Source organism: Macrotis lagotis, chromosome 7, assembly GCF_037893015.1.
Source record: "Macrotis lagotis isolate mMagLag1 chromosome 7, bilby.v1.9.chrom.fasta, whole genome shotgun sequence".
In the NCBI taxonomy this organism is placed as follows: Eukaryota; Metazoa; Chordata; class Mammalia; order Peramelemorphia; family Peramelidae; genus Macrotis; species Macrotis lagotis.
This window is the reverse complement of record NC_133664.1, coordinates 193,104,632-193,122,740: the sequence shown is the minus strand read 5'-3', so window position 1 is coordinate 193,122,740 and position 18,109 is coordinate 193,104,632.

Sequence of the window (18,109 nt, the reverse complement as noted above, 5' to 3'; positions counted from 1 at the left end):
TTTCAACTATTAATATATTGACATTTTCTTCTATTGCAAGTTCTATATAACATGTTCAGATAACATGAAAGGAAAGATTTCTATGTTTTTGATGTTTTCTAATTCTGGTTTGATTTTAGGGCTTTTGCTACAAAAATTCTCATGACTTGAATATGTTTTTAACTAAGTGCTAAAAAATATAAAGGAATCCTTCCAAATCCTGACATTGCTGATTCATTTAAATTTGATTTATGTTTCTTTAGATTTTCAATTTTTTGAAGTTGTTTTCCTGTTGAAAACTGCATTTATATTACTGCATGTATTTTTCTATTGCTTTAAAGTCTTAAAATATGCAATTCAATCTATTATTCCAACAAATATAATTTCAACTAAGATCTTGTTTTCATATCAGAAAGGACTCAGAGCTAGGAAGGGCATTAAAATTAGATCTTAGCACTATTAGGTCTGTATCTCAAAAAAAAAGGAGAGCAGGGATTCTAGATGTATAAAAATGTTTATAGCAGCCCTTTTTGAATAGCGAAGAATTGAAAATTGAAGGGATGTCCATCCATAGAGGAATGGCTGAACAAGGTAAGTGTTTTGTGATGAAATACTATTGTACCATAAGAAATGATGAGTAAGATGATTTAAGTCTCATCTTCCTGAATTCAAATCTAGTTTCAGATATTTACTAGCTTTGTGACCTTGGGTAAGTTGCAACATGCCCACAATTCCAGTCTATTTGCCTTACAAACCTCATCTACAAAATGAACCAAAAAAAGAAATGGAAAACCATTCTAATATCGTTGCCAAGGAAACCCCAAATGGAGTTCACAAAAAGTTAGATGTGACTGAAAAATGACTAAATGAAAATGTGGAATGTTAGAACTGGTCAACAGAACTACTAGCTTTGTCTTCCCTGAGTTTTGAAGTTTACAGACCAGTATAAATAAAGAAGGCATTGACCCCCTTCTGTTTCTTTCCACACTCACCCTTACAGTTTTTTTCTTATAACTCATGATCTCTAAGGTGAAGTTGGAAAAAAATACTTTAAATATAGAACTTAAAGTAGAAGAAAATGCGAATAAGTTGACATTTATATAGTACTTAAAGTTTACAAGGTGTTTCATATAATTATAGGATTTAAGCCTCACCATAATCTTCAGAATCTTTACATTCACTGTTGTTTCTTCTCTCTTAGTCCCTCCCTCTCCCCTACCCCCTCCATTTCTTTTTATTTCTGTTTCTGTCTCTCTCTTCCTCCATTCTCTACTTTTCTCTTTCAAGTTTTTATTTTTCTCAATGTTTTTTTTCTGAATTACATGTAAAAACAAATTTTTACTTTTGTTTCTTTTTTTATTTTTGAGTTCTGAGTTCCCTCCCTACTCTCCTTTCTTCCTTTTGATATAGATTATACATATGAAATCATACAAATCATATTAGCTATGTTGGAAAAAAAACCAGAATTCTATCCATTGCACCATCTAGCTTCAATTATCCCTAGGACTTTGGAGTCAAAGAGAAAACAAAGCAGTCTAGTCATTTTCTGTAGCAAACTAGAGGGTTGGAGAACCACTAAATACTGAAATTTTTCCACATAGATACTGACCTGAGAAAAATTATTCAATTGTACACTACATGTCTCCATTTCTTTTCTTCCTGTTCATACCAGAACTTATCATTTCAAATATCTCAGTAAACCCCTACTACTTTATAACCCATTATTATGTCATATAGAAATGTTGTTATTTGGGGCTTTTACTCCTTTTGGTGGGGGGGAGAACTTGGATTTTAGGATTGCTTTAGGTTTTGTTAAGTTGCTTTTGTACTATTGTTTCCTTACCACACATAACAGTATATTTTTCTGAATTATCAGAATAGATAAGACTGAATTTCTCCAGTAGTATGCATCATTTTTAATCTTTGACAGAGATCTCATGTTTAGATTAACAACAAAGTTCATATTTTGTTTTAATAGTGTATGATTCTTAGCAGCCTTTGTCCTCCTTTTTTCCCAGTCTGCTGCTATCATATTAGTTAACATTCATTTAAGTGCCTACTATATGTTAGGCACTGTGGAGAGGCTATTTAGTATTTTTCCTTGTTTCAGGGACTGTCATGGCTAAAAAAAAGTCATAACTATTTAGTAAACCTACTGGCAATGAATCCTACCATACTTAACCCAACAGAACTAAAAGGGAAGTAATATAAATATGATGATCATCTTATCACTCCTCTTTAAGTAGATGAATAACATGAGGATCACAAAGATTCAAAAATTTTTCCATTCACAACTAGCAAATGTTGTGAGTCAAAATCCAGTTTTATTCTTTTAGATCTGCTTCTCCTTGCAAAGTACTATATTGTCTCTATAATGAGTCAGAATGTTCATTACTATTCTCAGAATAAACCCTAGGGAAAAATAGGAAATAGGAAAAATTTGCTTTCCCATTTCTCTACTTCCATTATTTAATAAAATTTTCCTAAACCCTCTTCTGATGTCAACTAAGCAACCAATGCTCTTATGTTGCTTTCTGTGGCAATGCAAACAGGATTTCCTCTCCCAGAAAATGTCTCACATTAAAATACTCTCTCTTCCTCTTAAAATTTCTATTTCCTCGACTGTTGTTCATAAAGAAAAGAGATCCTAAATGATATAAACTATTACCTTTAATAAATGATGGGTGTCAATCTATTAACTTTATCTAGTATATTTGCATTTTTATTTATGTTTTATTTTATATCAATAATATTACTTAATATAATCTTTTCCCTTCATTCCCAATGATCCCTTCCTTATAATAAAGAAATTTTAAAAGGATAGCAATGCAAGAGGATGGGGAAGTTCAGCAAAATCATCCACTTACAAATATATCAACTAAGAGAAAAATTATAAATTCCTATACTCCTCTAGCACTGTAAAGTAGGGAGGGAAATGAATTTTGCACATCTCTTTACTAGACTGAGAATGCTTATCATAATTTCTTAGTATTCAGTTTTAATTATTTTGGTAAGGTTAGTAGTGGGAATGATAAAGATGATTTTTTTTTAAATTCTATTGATATATATTGTTCTGGTTCTGTTCATTTCACTTTACATCACTTTATATGTCGTCTCATGCTTCTCTATAATCATCATAGTCATCATTTCTTATAATGTAGTGATATTGATTTTAATTCATGAAACACAACTTGTTTAGTTTATTCTTTAAATGATGGACATTTACTTTGTTTCCAGATCTTTGTTAAGACATAAAATGATACTATATATATTTTGGTATAAATGAGAGTTTTTTGTGGTTGTTTTTTATGATTGACCTCCTTGGAGTATATACTTAGAAGTAGGAACTTTGGTTCTATGGGTAAGAAAATTTTAGTTACCTTCTTATTATAATTTAAAATTGTTTTCCAGAATGGTTAGACCAATTCACAACTCCTTTAGTAGTATGATAGAGTCTTTCCTTTCACAATCAATTTGACATTAACTGTTATCAATTTGTTCATTTTGTCAATATGACAATTGACTTACCATACTTTGTTATTTTTGCCAATATTCAGAGTATAAGATGAAACCTCATAGTTGTTTTAATTTGCTTAAGTAGTCTTATTACTAGGGAATTTGAGCATATTTTGATTTGGTAGTAAATAGCTTTCAGTTCTTCTTTGTGAACTGTTTATTAATGTCCTTTGGTCTCATTTTTAAGCTAATGGCTATTGTTTTGGATATTTACATTTCAAAAGCAAAAATTTCTTAACCCCAAAATAGTAAATCTCAAATAACAGAATTTTAATTATTATGGCAGACAATTGGATATATATATATATATATATAAACAAAACTAAATAAATAAAAACTATAGTTCTAAACAGACATCTAACTATCTAGACAAATACACATATAATAACATAATTTTAAAAAGTTTTCCCCCATAATATTCACCTCACTTTAATCAGATAGTACATTTATAAATTATATCACAGACACTGATAATCTCTGAAAATTTTGACTCTCTGAGAGTCAAAAGACAATTCTTGCTCTCAAGGAACTCACAGTCTATTGGTAAAAAAAATATGTAAACAACTATGTATAAATGATTCATATATAACCAAATAGTAAAGAATCAATAGAGAGAAGTCACAAAAAATAAGAGATTGGGAAAAATTCCCCCATGAAAAATGGAATTTTGGGGTGGCTACATGGCGCAGTGGATAAAGCACCGGCCCTGGAGTCAGGAGTACCTGAGTTCAAATCCGGTCTCAGACACTTGATAATTACCTAGCTGTGTGGCCTTGGGCAAGTCACTTAACTTCATTTGCCTTGCAAAAACCTAAAAAAAATGGAATTTTATGTTGAAATTGAAGGAATCCAGGGAATCCAGGAGAGGGAGATGAGGAGTGAAAGCATTCAAGGAGAGGGACAATATTATTGAAAAATACCTTAGGTTAGACTGCATTTTAAGAAAGATAGGGTAAGAGTAATGGCACCTAAAATGATGGCAGATATAACAATGGACTGGTTTGCCTATAATGCAGATTGGGAAAGAAGGGAGAGAGAGAGAGAGAGAGAGAGAGAGAGAGAGAGAGAGAGAGAGAGAGAGAGAAAGTAATCTCAACTTAAAAAATGCCAAGATCCTCTACTGCATTTAGAGCTATTTCCAGTCATCCTGATCCATGTCTGGCCACTGGACCCAGATGGCTCCAGAGGATAAAATGAGGTGGGTGACTTTACATAGTACCCCTCATTCAAATCCAATTCACTTGCTCATCATGGCATTACCTCTCTAATATCATGGTCTTCTTTAATAATAAAGGGCATTGTGGGGAGGGGGGAGCAGCTAGGCTGTGGAATACAGTACTGGCCTTGGAATCAGGAGTACCTGAGTTCAGATCTGGCCTCAGATACTTAATGATTACCTGGCTGTGTGACCTTTAGCAAGTCACTTGATCCCATTGCCCTGCCAAAAGAAAAAGAGAATAAAGGATATTGAGTGACTTTGACATTATTTTTATAATTACACCATTTTCTTATGCTTGTGGTAATGGTGATAAAAATGTCTTGCTCTCTAGCCCCCCCCCCACTAATGAAAAAATAAATGTCCATCTTGAACTTTTCAATAAAATAAATATAGCATTGTTTAACATGGTGCACTAACACTTTGGTTTTAGTAGAAAATACATTTTTGACCAGGGAAAAGTGAAAAGATATCACAATAATGATTTTCTTTGGAGTTAGTCCAGTCACCAATCTTGACAAGATGTCAAATATTCAGCGTATTAACTTTAGCTTAGTACTTTGAAATTGTTCAAGTGAGGAAACCTAATGAATGTTTCAACTTCCTTTTTAAATTGAACAGCATATATACTAGAACTTTCAAGCTGATGTAGCAGAATTTTATAATTTAAAATGCTTTCCTATAGGTAAAATTGGCAGTCTTTTTCAGAGTCAGCTGCCCAGTCTGTTGACACAAGCTGCTAAGTAAAAGACTCATAAGATAATATGCAGGGGCGGCAGGGTGAGACTGAGAACTAATCTGAAATTCTAGATATAGGAGAAGAAACCTTTATGGTATTTGAGGTAGAAAAAAGAGGTCAGCAGAGCAGCTTTGGACCCCAATATCTTGGCATTACTAGAGGAGCCCCCTGCATTCCCCAGTACAACCAAGGTGATCCCACCTTTCCCAAGGTCCACATATGGCCAGGGGACTTCTCTAGCATTGACTATCCAGAGAGAATCTCTGGAGTTTCCAACCCTGAAATACTAATCCAAATCCAGTAACCAGACCTAGGGAGGGGACAGCTGACACTCTCAGCACAGATAATCCAGAGAAAGCTTCTGGTTTCCTTACTGATTGGTCCACTGAATAACCCCATGGAGTTCCTAACTCTAGTAAGCAAGACCTCTAGGGTTCTTCCACACTTGAAAAGTCTGTGAACAAGCCCCTTCCCCAACACAAGAACCTAGGAATACATAAATCCCAAAATTAAGAAAAGCCAGAACAAAATCTTAGAGATAAGGATACTAACTGCTTATGACAGAATGACAGAAGGGACACAATGTGAAGCTTAAGAGGAAAACGTGAATTGGGCTTCAGCCCAGAAAAGACTGCTTTGCAGAGAAAGATGATAACAGTGTAATATTGGAAGAAATAATCAGTGAAAAATTACAGAGGAAATCTCAAAAGAATCTATGAATTGGACTCAAATCCAAAAGCTCATAGAAGAGCTTAAAAAAGAATTTAAAAACCAAAGAAGAAAGGAAGAAGAAAAATGGAAAAAAAGAAATGAGAGTCATGCAGGAAAATTATGAAAATGACCAAAGAAATCAACTTCTTTAAAAATAACCAGCCTAGGGGCAGCTAGGTGGTATAGTGGATAAAGCACCGGCCTTGGAGTCAGGAGTACCTGGGTTCAAATCCGGTATCAGACACTTAATAATTACCTAGCTGTGTGGCCTTGGGCAAGCCACTTAACCCCATTTGTCTTGCAAAAACCTAAAAAATAAAAAAATAACCAGCCTTCTGTGGGGGGTGGGGGAAGGGAAGCAAGATTGGAGGGAAAATTGTAAAACTCAAAATAAATAAAGCCTTTCTAAAATTTAAAAAATAAAAATAAATAAATAAAAATAACCAACTGAAAAAGGAAACACAAAAGTTAATTCAAGAAACTAAAACCCTAAAAATTAGATTGAACAAATAGAAAACAATGAATCTACAAGGCTACAAGATTCCACCAAACAACATAAAAGGCTGAAAAAACTGAAGAAAAAATATATTTTAGGAAAAACAAATAACCTGGAAAATTGATCCAGGAGAGAGATAATTTATGAATCATGAGACTACTAGAAAGCCCAGATCAAAAAAAGAGCCTGGAAAAGACATGTAGGAAATTATCAGTGAAAACTGTCCAGATCTGTTAGACGAAGACAATATAGGCATTGAAAGGACACACAGAACCCCTCCAGAAAGAGACCCCAGGATAAAAACTCCAAGGGTTGTTATAGCCAAATTCCGACACAGATTTCAAAATAAAGGAGAAAATGCTGCATACAGCAAAAAAGGAAACAATTTAAGTACAAAGGAAACACAATCAGACTCACATAGGACCTATCAGTCTCAACAGTGAAAGACATGGAATACCATATATCAGGAGGCAAAGGCATTGGGATAAGAACCAAGAATTTACTACCCTGCAAAATTCAGCATATGTTATCAGGAGAAAATATGGATGCTGAATGAAATAGAGGACTTCCAAAATTTTCTGACAAAAAGACCAGAATAGAATAGAGAATTAAATCTCCAAATATATGACTCAAGAGATGCTAAAAAGGTAAATGAAAGGGGAAGGGAAAAAACAAAACATGTTAGCAAAGACCATCAAATTGTATACACCCTAAAAGGGAACATATCACACTTATAACTCTTGACAATTGTTCTACTCTTAAGATATTTAAAGGGTTAAAGATAATTGAAAAGATTGGACTTAGAGGATATTAGTTTGGTTGGATCTTGTCTCTCCATTGAAGAAGTCTAAGATTAAATCACTATGTTTGAGACAAAAAGTCCTGATGAAAAGCAGGGGTGTTTACTCTAAACTTGAGTGTCTCAGTTGCTTTTGACCTCCTTTATTTCTGTTGTGCTTAAAAAGCTTATCACTTTCTCTGATGAGTGCATCCTAAGATGGGTGGTCCTGAGTCAATGTCTCCCAAAACTTAAAAGCAATTGTAAAGTTCTTACTTGAGACCTTCAGAGCCTCCCAGTAGTTGGAACACTTTGAGATTTTTATAGTTAATTAAATTAGGGTTAGACTTAATCCATACTTTACTTAACAAAAGGTTAAATACCCTGGGGTGACTATGGGAAAAGGTATGCTTGGGGGGGAAGGATACAAATATTTCATGAAATGATTTGGATTTGGTTGATACTTTGGTCCATGAAGATTGTGTCCTTGGAGGGTATTTGAAAAGGGATAAGATAAAAAATGATCATAATTTGATGAAATTCAAGACTCTTGAAAAATGTACTTCTAATGAGACAGAAGAGGGGAAGGTACTTAGTGACTTTGAGGAAATACTGCTTAACAAATAATCAATCAATCAATCTGGGATGTTACTTTGAGCTTATCAAGCAATAAATTAATTAATCTGTGACTGATGATACCTGATTAAGAGTACTTGAGTGATAAATGACACCCCTTGAAAAGGCACAAAAATTTATAATTTTAGAGGGGAAAGAAGGGAGGGAGTAAACACTGAGTAAATTCCATTCAATAGATTTGTCCCACAGAGGGAATAAGATACATCCCCACTCAGTTTTTAAAATCTGTTCTATTCTATAGGGAAGGGGGCAGGGGAAGGGAAAGATAAGGGAAGAAAAGACTGAGAAAAGGGAAGTCAAAAGTATGAGTAAAAATAAACTGAAAGTTAAATTCTAAAACAAAAGCTAAAGGGGAAAGGGAGTAAAAATTTGGTGAGGAGTAATAAGAGGGAATGAAAGAAAGTTAAATGGAGAAAGATAGCATGGAGGGAAATACAGAATTAGTAATCTTAACTGTAAATATGAATGGGATGAACTGTCCCATAAAACAGAAATAAATAGCAGAATGGATTAAAAACCAAAATCCTACAATATGTTGTTTACAAGAAATACATTTGAAGTAGAGAGATACACACAAGGTAAAGATAAAAGAATGGAGCGAAATATATTTGCTTTAGCTGAAGTAAAATAAATTAGGGTGGCAATCCTGATCTCAGATAAAACAAAAGCAAAAACATAGCTCATTAAAGGAGATAAGGGGAGGAAACTATATCTTCTTAAAAGGCACCATAGATAATGAAACTATTTAATTAATGAAGATGCATGCATCTAGTGGCATCCAAATTCCTAGAGGAAAAACTGAGTGAGTTAGAAGGAGACAGAAACAGAAAAACTTTAATGGGGGACTTTAATCTCCCTCTTTCAGAACTAGATAAATCTAACAATAAAATAAACAAGGAGGAGGTTAAAAAGATGAATTAAATCTTCAAAAACATAGATATGATGGACCTCTGGGGAAAACTTAATGGGGATAGAAAAGCATATTTGTTTTTCTCAGCAGTACATGGCACCTATTCCAAAATTGACCATGTATTAGGGCATAGAAACCTTATAATCAAATGCAGAAAGGGAAAAATAATAAATACATACTTCTCAGACCATGATGCTATAAAAATTAGAGGTTATTGAAGGGTAATGGAAAGAGAAATCAAAAACTAATTGGAAACTAAATAACAATTGTAAATAATGAGTGGATCAAAAAACAAATCATTGAAATAATCAATAATTACATGCAGGAAAGTGATAATTATGAGACATTATGCCAAATTTTATTTTATGCACATTAAGCCAAAATTTATGGAATGAAGAAAATTTGTAGGATGCTCTGTATCCCATAAATAAAAAGGCAGTTTTGCGGGGAAACTTTACGTCTCTAAATATTTATATGAATAAAATAGAGGAAGGTGAAATCAATGAATTGGGTATGTAACTAAAAAAACTAGAAAAAGAACAAATTAAAAATTCCCCAATTAAATACCAAAATATGAATTCTAAAAATTGAGGGAGAGAAAAATAAAATTGAAAGCAAGAAAATCATTGATGTCATAAATAAATTGAAGAGTTGGTTTTATGAAAACATCAATAAAATAGATAAACCTTTGTTTGGGCAATCTGATTTTTTAAAAAGAAAGAAGATAACCAAATTACCAGTATTAAAAATGAAAAGGGTGAACTAACTACCAATGAGGAAGAAATTAAAGAGATATTTTGGAGTTATTTTGCCAAACTGTATGAAATAAATTTGATAACCTGAGTGAAATGCATGAATATTTACAAAAATACAAACTGCTCAGATTAACAGAAGAGGAAATATCATCCTTAAATTAAATTTTATTCTATATAAACTATTTGAAAAAAATAGGAAAAGAAGGAGTTCTGCCAAATTCCTAATATGACAACAACATGGTGCTGATACCTAAACCAGGAAGAACTAAAACAGACAAATAAAATTATAGATCGTTCTCCCAAATGAACATTGATTCAAAAATCTTAAATAAAATTTGAGCAATGGGATTACAGCAAACTATTACTGGAATAATACACCATAATCAGATTGGATTTATACCAGGTAGGCAGGGATGATTCAATATTAGGAAAACACTCAACATAATTGGATATATCAATAGCAAAACCAACAGAAATAATATGATTATCTCAATAAATGCTAAAAAAAACCTTTGTAAATACAACATTCATTCCTATTAAAAACACTAGAAAGCTTAGGCTAAATGGAGTTTTCCTTAAAATAATAAGTAGCATCTATCTAAAATCCATCAAAAATATTATATGTAATGAGGATAAACATGGAAGAATCCCAATAAGATCAGAGTTGAAACAAATGTGCCCATTATCATCATTACTATTCCATATAGTAATCAGAAATGTTAGCTTTTGCAAAAGAGAAGAAAAAGAAATTGGAGGAATCAGAATTGGCAATGAGGAAGCAGTTTTCACTTTTTTGCAAATAATATGATGGTATACTCAGACAACCTGAGAAAATCATCTTAAAAAAACTCCTTAAAACAATTAAAATATTCAGCAAAGTATCAGGATGTAAAAAACCCCACATATATCATCAGCATGTCTATATATGAACTACAAAGCCCATGAGAAAGAGAGAAAAAGAGAAATTCCATTTAAAGAAACTATAGACAAAAGTAAATCCTTAGGAATCTACCTCCCAAGACAAAACCAAGAAACTATATGAACACAACTACAAAGCAATTCTCACCCAAATAAAGTCAGATCTATATAATTGGAAAAATGTTAATTGTCCATGGTTAGGTTGAGCTAATATGATAAAATGACAATTCTGCCCAAATTAATTTACTAATTCAGTGCTTTACCCATCAAACTACCAAATAATTATTTTACCAAGCTAAGAAAAATAGTAACAAATTCATCTGGAGCAACAAAAGGTCAAGAATGGCAAAGGAACTGATAGGGAAAAAATGGTAAAGGAAGGTGGCCTACCTCTACCAGATCTAAATACTAAACTATTAAAGCAGAAGTACTGGTACTGGTTAAAAAATAGAGTAATGGATTAGTGAATTTGAATAGGTTCAAAAGAAATATTAATCTACTATTTGGCAAAGCTAAAGACATTAATTTCTGGGATAAGAACTCACTAATTGGCAAAAATTGGTGGGAAAACTGGAAAATAGTGTGACAAAAACTAGACATAGATCTCACACCCTATACTAAAATAAAGTCAATATGGGTAGAGAATTTAGACATAAAAGGTGACAACACAGAAAAATTAATAGACAAGAAATATTCTATAGAAAGGGGATATATATATATGCATATATATATATACATATATATATATGGCCAAAGAAGAAATAAAGTGCATTATAAACTGCAAAATGAATGATTTTGACTATATTAAATTAAAATAATAAAATCACTGATAAAATCAATGTTGCCAAAATTAGAAGGAAAGGCTGGGAAACAATCTCAACAACTAGTTCTGATAAAGGTCTCATTTCTAAAATATATATAATAGTACACCAAATTCATAAAGTTTAAATCATTCCATAATTGTTAAATAGTCTGTTTTCAAATGAAGAAATTAAATCTAAAAAAAATATGATCACATGAAAAAATGCCTCTAATCCTTATCAATTATAGAAATTCAAATTAAAACAACTATGAGGTATCACTTCAAATATTTCAGATTGCCTAAGATGAGAAAAAGAGACAATGATCAATGTTGGAGAGGTTGTGGAAGGACTGGGAATTGATGCATTGCTACTGGAGTTGTGAACTGATCTAACTATTCTGGAGAGCAATGTGGAACTGTTCCCAAAGAGCAATAAAACTATTAATTCCCTTTGACCTAGCAGTTCCAATTCTAGGTCTGTATCCTGAAGAAGTCATAAAAAATGGAAAAAGTTTCACATGTTCCAAAATATTCATGGCAGCTCTTTTTGTACTGGCAATGAATTGGAAATTGAGGGGATAGCCATCAATTGGAGAATGGTTAAACAAATTATGTTATATGGATATTATGGAATATTATTGTTCTATAAGAAACCATAAATGGTCAGACTCTAAAGAAGCATGGAATGAATTACAGGATCTGGGGCTAAGTGAAGGGAGCAGAACCAAGAGAACAATGTACACATTAACAACAACATTGTGAAATGATCAACTTTGATGGAAGCTGCTCCTCTCAGCAGTTCAGAGAGATAGGACAACTCGATGAGACTGGCTATGGACAATGGTATCCCTATCCAGAGGAAGAAAAACAAAACAAACAAACAAAAATGCTTCAAAATCTGAGGAACACTACATTCCCTTTTTTAAAAAGAAATCTCACGTATTTCTTTCCCTTAATCCTACTCCTCATACTGAAAATGACTAATCTGTAAACATGTTTAACACAATTGTGTATGTACTATCTTAACCTGACTCTTCGTTGCTGAAGGGAGGGGAGTGGGAAGGGAGGATGGAAGGAAATTTTATAACTTAAAAATATGCATATGCATATGGATGAATGTTGAAAAACTTTCATACCATGTATTTGGAAAATAAAATATCAATAGAAAAAATTGAGTAAAAATAAAAAATAAATAGAAACTGTAAATAACTACAGTAATCTACCATTTCATAAAACTAGTTTTAAGATTCCAGTTTCTGGGATAAAAACTTATTCTTTGATAAAAACTGATGGGAAAACTGGAAGACAATATGACAGAAACTAGGCATAGACCAACATCTCACACTCTATACCAAGATAAGGTTGAAATGGGTACAGGATTTAGATATAAAAGGTAATATTATAAGTCATTTAGGAGAACAAGGAATAATTTACCCTTCAGACCTATGAAAGGGAGAGCAGTTTTTGACCAAATAAGTGAATGATTATTATGAAAAACAAACAATTTTGATTACATTAAATTAAAAATTTTTCACAAATGACATCACTACAGCAAGATTAAAAGGAATATAATAAGTTGTGAAACAATTTATACAACTAGTGGTTTTGACTGAAGACTCTTCTAAAATATGGAAAAACAAGTCATTCCCCAGTTGATAAATGGTGAAAGGATACAGAAAAACAATTCTCAGACAAAGATATCAAAGCTATCTATAGTCAATTTGAAAATTTTCTCTAAATCATTATTGATTAGAGAAATGCAAATTAAAACATCTCTGAGGTACCACCTCACTTCTCTCAGATTGACCAATATTACTAAAAAGGAAAATGATTGATGTTAGAGGGGATGTGGGAAAACTGGGACCTTGATACATTTTTGGTGGAGTTGTGAACTGACCCAAACTTTCTGGAGAGCAATGTGGAATTATGTCCAAAGGGCAATAAAAATGTGCATACCCTTTGATCTACCAATACTACTACTGGGTCTGTATCTTGAAGAAATCATAAAAAGTGGCAAAAAAAAACCATATATACAAAAATATTCATAGCAGCTCCTTTAGTAGTGGCAAAGAACTGGTAATTGAGGGGATGCACATCAATTGAGGAATGTCTGAACAAATTGTGCTTTTATGATGGAACACTATTTTTTCTATAAGAAATCATTGGGATGGGATTTCAGGAAAGCCTGGAAAGACTGGCATGAATTGCTACTGAGTGAAATAAGCAGAACCAGAACATTATACATATGAACAACAACATTGTTGATGATCAACTATGATGAACTTGTTTATTTCAGCAGTACAATAATCAAAGAAAATGTTAAAAGACTTGTGATGGAAAATACTATCCATATCTAGAGAAGGAACTGTGGATTTTAAGTGAAGACCAAAGCTTATTATCTTCAATTTTTAAAAGTTGTCTTATATATGATGTCATTTTTCTCTCTAATGTTTTCTTTCTTCCATTTGACCTGATTCATTACAATATGATCAGTATGAACCTCTTTAGCATGGTTTAGCATGGTTATAGATGTAGAGTCTATATCAGATTGCTTTCTGTCAGGGGAAGGGGGAAGGCAATGGAGGGAGGAAGAGAAACCTTGCCAAAATAATGTTTGATAAAAATTAACATTGCATGTAGTTGGAAAAACAAACAAAATATTTCTTAAAATTAAGTCTAAACAGAGGGTTATAATCATTAGAGAAGGATTGATCTGTATGTTCCTATGTATTCCAATCCCCAGTGAGTCATTCAGGAAAAGGGGGAGATATCCCCTATAAAGTCTACCCTTTGTGCACAGACAATGGTCCCAGTCCTTCATCCCTAATGAGGAGAAAAGGACATCAGGTCAGAGGATCACCTAAGGGAAAAATGTTTTCTTCCCCATTTCAGAAAATTGTGGCAATGTCTTCCTCACCTTGCCCTAGTTTCAGTCATATTAGAGGTATAGCTAGCTTAAGGCTGAAGAGCAATGAAAACTAAAATGGCATGATGCAATAACAATAGACTTGCCTACAGTCCAGAGGATTGGGAGAAGGAGTACACTGAGTATATTGGGTTCATTGTCTCTCATTATTTACTAAATAAAGTATGTATTGAATGTCAACTCACCATCCTTCCATCAACATACTACCCTTCCCAAATGAAATTGATCATCAAAAATCTCATTATTCTGTTTAATTCAACTTCGGATTATCAACACTTTATCAATTTTCTTTGTCTCCTTTTGCCTTCATTTGGTGGCCCAAAGAGTAGAACACTTAAATACTTCCCAATGCTTTCTTTTATTGAGAACTGGATTTGAATTCTGCAGCTAACTCTCCATTTTCTATCAGTTTAGTTTAAACTCCAGGGAATGTGATATCTCTGATCCTGTTCCCTCATCCCATTTTCAGCAACCTTTTGTGTGTTATCTTTCCTCATTAAAGTAAATGGTCCTTAAGAGCATGGACTTTTTTTCTTATGTGTACCTCTAGTATTTAGCACTAGTGTTTGGTACCTAGTAAGTACATAACAAATATTTACTGGATTAAATTGAACTATGTACACACCTTGTTCAGCACTAATCAATATTTAAAAGAAATATTTGAGTGGTAATTATTGTAGCTAAGAAGTGGTATAAGTATATATAGACTATTCTTCAAATTTTTAAGTTCAGAAATTCAATTTTATCAGCTAATCCAGGCACTAGGAGTCTCTTTGATAGGATCCTAGAATCTTAGAGTTGGTAGAAAACTCAGAGTTTACATACACTGATTTCCTATAATATGCAGTGTAGGCAGAAAATGTGACTTTAAATCTAGAATCTGCTACTTACTGTGAGATCTCGGGTATTCCATTTTACTATTTGGGACAATGAATAGCAAAGTGGAAGCTTTAGACAAGATAATCCAGCCTTGAACAGCTCTAAAATCCCCTAAGTGAATTTTTCATCTTCTCTTTGAATATTACTAGTGATAGGGAGATGAGGATGCCCATTACATCTTTGAACAGCTCTAATCATTGGAAACATCTACCTCATGATGAGCCAAAATCTGTCCTTTTTGGCACTAGCTCTGCCCTCTGGAGTAATATATTTAGTCCAAATCTATGTTTACATGATTACTCTTCATAGCATTCAAAATTCTATCTTTGCTAATTTGAGTATTTATATAATATATACAAAATTTGAGTATTTTATATAGTATATGAGAGCAACTAGATGGTACAGTGGAAATAGCACTCACCCTGGAGTCAGGAAGAACTGAGTTCAAATGTGACCTCAGACACTTATTAACTATGTGACTCTTGGAAGATTAGTTGATCCCATTTGCTCAATTTCCTTGTCTATAAAATGATCTGGAGAAGAAAATGGTAGCCTTTTTCAGAATCTCTGCCAAGAAAACTACTAAAAGATGGGTCACAGTAGTGAACTCTACTGAAAATGCCTAAACAACATGTACCCTGGCATATGACTGTATAGAGTTGTTCCTGGTAATTCTTTGTTTTTATCTCTGTGTTTTACTTTCATCTTGCTCCCTATTTATTTTAGAAATTTTGATTTTTCTTCCTCTTCTTCTTTTTGATTAGATTCTATTAAAGTTTATAGATCTTGCAAACCCTTCCAAGAATGATTTCTTTTTTGGTTGCTTTACTTATCTTTCCATCAGTCTCAAAGTATGGTCAGAAATCGCTGGAGTGTCTCTATTTTTATCAGAGTGCTAATGGGTAGCTAGGTGATACAGTGAATAGAGCTCAGGGTCTGAAGTCAGAAAGACCCAAGTTCAAATCTTACCTCAGACCCTTAGATGTGTGATCCTGGGCAAGTCATCTAATCTTTCTGTCTATTTTCTCTTCTGTAAAATAGTGAAAATAATAGAATCAGACTCCAAGAATTGTTGTGCACATTAAATGAGTTACATTTGTAGAGCTCAGCATAGTTGATTCTGTATAAATATTAGCTATTTTTATTACTCAGGTGCTTTAATTTCTAACATGATAAATATAATCTATATAAGAAAACTTCTTTGGGATTGTAATATTTTAAAAATATAGAAGGATCTGTTTGAAAACTACTGATCAAAGCCTATAGTTTTTGTCTGTTTTGACTATTTCTCCTCTAATTTCAAAATTTTCTCATTTGCATTCATTTTCAATTTATTTTTATTTTTCTGATTTTAAAGTTGCGTGTTCAATTCATTTATCTTTGTTTTTATTTTTTTAATGTGTGTTTTCAAAAATGTAATTGTTCCTATGAGGAGTCATTTAGAACCACAGTGCTTTAATGATTCTCTCAAGGCTATTTATGGGTCCAATATATGTGGTGCCTCTCCACTACTCAGTGCTGATGGAGTCTCATTGATTAGTGTTGGGACATGATCCTGGAGATATGGTTCGGAACAATTCCAAAGTGTTGTCAACAGACAATCATCAATCAATGTTGAAGCCACTGGTCATTTATTTCAGGTTGAAGTCAATCCCACTCTAACTGGAGTTCTAACTAAAGAAGAGGTTTTGAATGCCATTGGGAGCCTTCCATGCATTAGGACCTTTCCTGTACCAAAACTCCTGATGCTGATTCTATCCCAGTGGAGATCTACAAGATGGGGAATCCATTGCTCATACAAAAGCTAACTGAAAACTCCAGGTTATATGGCATAAAGAGATTATTCCCCAGGAATTCAAGGATGTTTTCACTGTCCATCTTTATAAAGGTAAAGGGATTGGATTGTTCTCTGACAATCACAGGGCTGTTTCTTAGTCATTTCTTAATCATTACAAAGCCTTGCCAGAGTCCTTCTCAATAGGCTGATCCTTCACCTAAAGAGATGATCACCTACCTGATCACCAGTGTGACTTTAGAAAAGATTAAGGAACAGTAAATATGATGTTTACTGTCTGACAACTCCAGGAAAAATGCCAATAGCAGAACAGGGGTCTATTTATGATATTTGGAGATCAGACTAAGGCCTTTGATATCATCAGTTGTGAGAGCTTATGAAAAATTATGACCAAATTTGACTACCCAGAGATGTACATCAATTTAGTATGTCAATCTCAGGATGGTATACTTGCCCAGGTTCTGGATGCTAGATGATGCTCTTGAGATTTTCCCGGTCACCAGTGGAGTGAAACAAGGCTGTGTCCCTGCTCCCATGTTTTCTAGCATGATATTTTCAGCCATATTATCAAACCCTTTTACTGAGTGAACATGACCTCATGGTAAGCTGATGGCAAGTTCTTCAACTTGAAAAGGCTATAAGCCAAGACTAAAGTGGAGGGAGTATTGGTGTATGATCTTCTGTTTGTAGATGATTGTGTATTCAGTGCAGCCTCTGATGTTGAGATGCAACAAAATATGGATTGATTCTCTGCACTTGTGCTATTTTTGCTCTAGCAATTAATACCAAGAAAACTCAGGTGCTCCATCAGCCAGCACCCACACCATCCATATGTAGAACCGTTGATTACAGCAAATGGAGAAGTTTTAAGTGCTGTGGATAAATTCATTTACCTTGGCAGTGTACTTTTCAGAGAGGTACACATTGACAATAAGGTTGACACATGCATTGCCTGAGCTAGCTCAGTATTTGGGAGCCTCCAAAAGAAAGTGTGAGAGAGAGGTATTAGATGATTTCTAAACAGGTCTACAGAGCTGTTGTGCTGACTTCATT